This window comes from Propithecus coquereli, unplaced genomic scaffold (genome assembly GCF_000956105.1).
Source record: "Propithecus coquereli isolate 6110/MARCELLA unplaced genomic scaffold, Pcoq_1.0 Scaffold787, whole genome shotgun sequence".
Classification (NCBI taxonomy): domain Eukaryota; kingdom Metazoa; phylum Chordata; class Mammalia; order Primates; family Indriidae; genus Propithecus; species Propithecus coquereli.
The window spans coordinates 287,119-289,572 of NW_012154029.1; positions in this window are offsets into that span (position 1 = coordinate 287,119).

The following is a 2,454-nucleotide window of genomic DNA, read 5'->3' on the forward strand; positions in this document are numbered from 1 at the left end:
TGGCTGGCACCTCACCCTGGCCTTAGGGTTTGCAGGCTCAGGCCCCTGGCGCAGGGGTCCAGGCCTGGCCATGCTGCGGCCCTGTGCGCAGACCCGGGGACTACCTGTGGGTTCAGATCCTGGCCTGGCAGCTCGCTAGCTCTGAGCCCTCCGGTTAGTCACTCGCCGCGTCTCCTCATCTGTGGGGACAGTCACAGGGCTGACCCTGGAGGGGGCTGCGAGGCTCCCATGAAGTCATACCCAGAAAGCAGGGCCAGCAGGGAGACTGAGGCAAGACTTGGCAGTGGTCAGAATTATTAAATGTTACATGTTTCACTGAGAATTTTTCTCGTAAAGTGTGAACACCGCGCTTCCTTCCCCCACACTACAGCTGCGCAGATCGCTCTATTGTCCATTTTAATACCCACAATGCAAGCACGGGAATGCAGGGCAGTTGTGAGAAGTCGCTCTGGAGGTATTTCCCTCTCTATTGTGTGAAGGGCAAAAGAGGCATTGTTGACATGAAGAATAGCCGGCACCCCTTCCCCACTGCAAGCTTCTCTGGCAGGGCCCGTGGCTAACTCAGTGCCTCTCTGAGGTCACTTACATCTATAATTGCTTCAGGATAACTGTTTTAATGCTTGCACCAAAATCACCCTTTATGCTCCATGAAACAAACTGCTTTAAAGTCATCTTTCAGCAGCTTTATTTTGTGTTTACTAAATTACTTATTCTACAATAAACCTGATGAGAGGCATGCTTCATTATTCTTGAGTTCTACTCTAGCAGAAATATAATAAATGTGGATTCAAGCACTTCTGGGTTGCTTGTACATTTCATTCATCCTTTAATTCCTTCCCTGCCTCTCAGCATCTTGCATTTCCCCAGATGCTGGCACCTCTGGTCCTGTTGTGACGGGGGTCGGTTTGTAGGAGGAGGTAACACTCCCTAGTCTGGGAGGCTTTCATCAACGCTCCAAAGGATACAAAATCAGGACAATAGAAAAGCAAACGGTAGTATAAAACAGTTAATACGAAGGACTCTGAACTCAGGCTACGGTTCAAGGACTGACTATGCCACTCGAGAAGGAATGTTATTATCCATCCACTGTACAAAGCACCTACCACAATGCCCAGCACAGACCAAGCTAAAACACAAGTCGTGTTTCAACTATAGCATGGCGTACTGGAACTAACAAAGGTTTTGAGTTTAGACACACGTGGTTGAAATCCCAGATAGAACATGTATAGCATGTCTTGGCTTTGAATTTCAAAACCCAAATTAAAGATTTTAAACTTTTCTTCATCACAGGTATCAGCCCCAACCCAAGGATACTTAAGGGTGAATCTAGAACACGATCAAAGGCCATGGCCTTTTAAAGTATTGTTCAGTATTTATTGCTCTTATTGTTAATTACTATGTCCAGGCACAATAAGGGGGAGCAGAAGAGAATTGTATGTGCTGGGTGGGGGGTGGGGTGGCCTGGAGGGAGGTGCCCACAGCTCTTCTACTATCTCAGGCTCAGTGTTGGTCATGGAAAGAACCTTCCCCGGGAGAATCGACAACCTGAGCAGCTCTCTGAGCACAGACCAGATGAACAGAGATGCTCCGCAAAAACAAAGCAAAACAGGCAAAGAAAAAGTGAATCTGGAAGTAGTTTGTGAAGGCACTCCAGCGTAGAGTGGCTTGCTCGAGGGTGGTATCCACTCAGCTGAGTTTAGCCATCATCGATTAAGTAAAAGCCAGATGCTCGGATTCCTGGCTTTAGGAGTCCAAGACCCTCGGGCTGTGATGGTAGCTCTGTGCTCCCCATTTGTTCACGGAACTGCCCAATATGCTTCTCTGAGCTCGGAACTGCTGCCTTGACATGTTTCTGACGTGGAGCATCATTTAGGTTAGGTGAGGTTACAGTGTGTGAGCCAGGTGGTTTTCAAGGACAGCAACCCTCCCAAGTTCATCCGTGAATGACAATTCAGGGGGTGGGCTCCTGTCATTGTGTGCCCCGTCATCACCGAGTCCTTTGCTTTTAGCTTCTCAAATGGGGAAGAGAACAGAAAGCAAGGAAGATATCTTATGTCCAGCCTGGAAGGCGAAGATCTCATTCTGCCCACGTCTGTCAGCCAGAACTCAGTCTCACATGGTCCTGTCCCCACTGGGAAATGGAGTTTTCCTGAGTACAGGACAGGTGAGGACTGGTACTGGTGTGCATCTGGCCAGTCTCTGACACCCTTCCTATCACAGAAAACTAATTTTCTTCACTGATTCTCTGCAATGATCTCAGGCAGCTTACAAAGGTAAATTTATGCTTAGAGGAATTAAGGGAAATATTCAAGCTGACAGAGTTCATTGGAAAGGTAGAACGCTATAGTTTTTCCAATGCCCAATCGTATTAGTCAGAATAGGCTAGGTTATGCTACAGCAACAACCTCCAAATGGCAGTGGCCTAAGATGCGAAGTTTTACGATTTCTCAGACC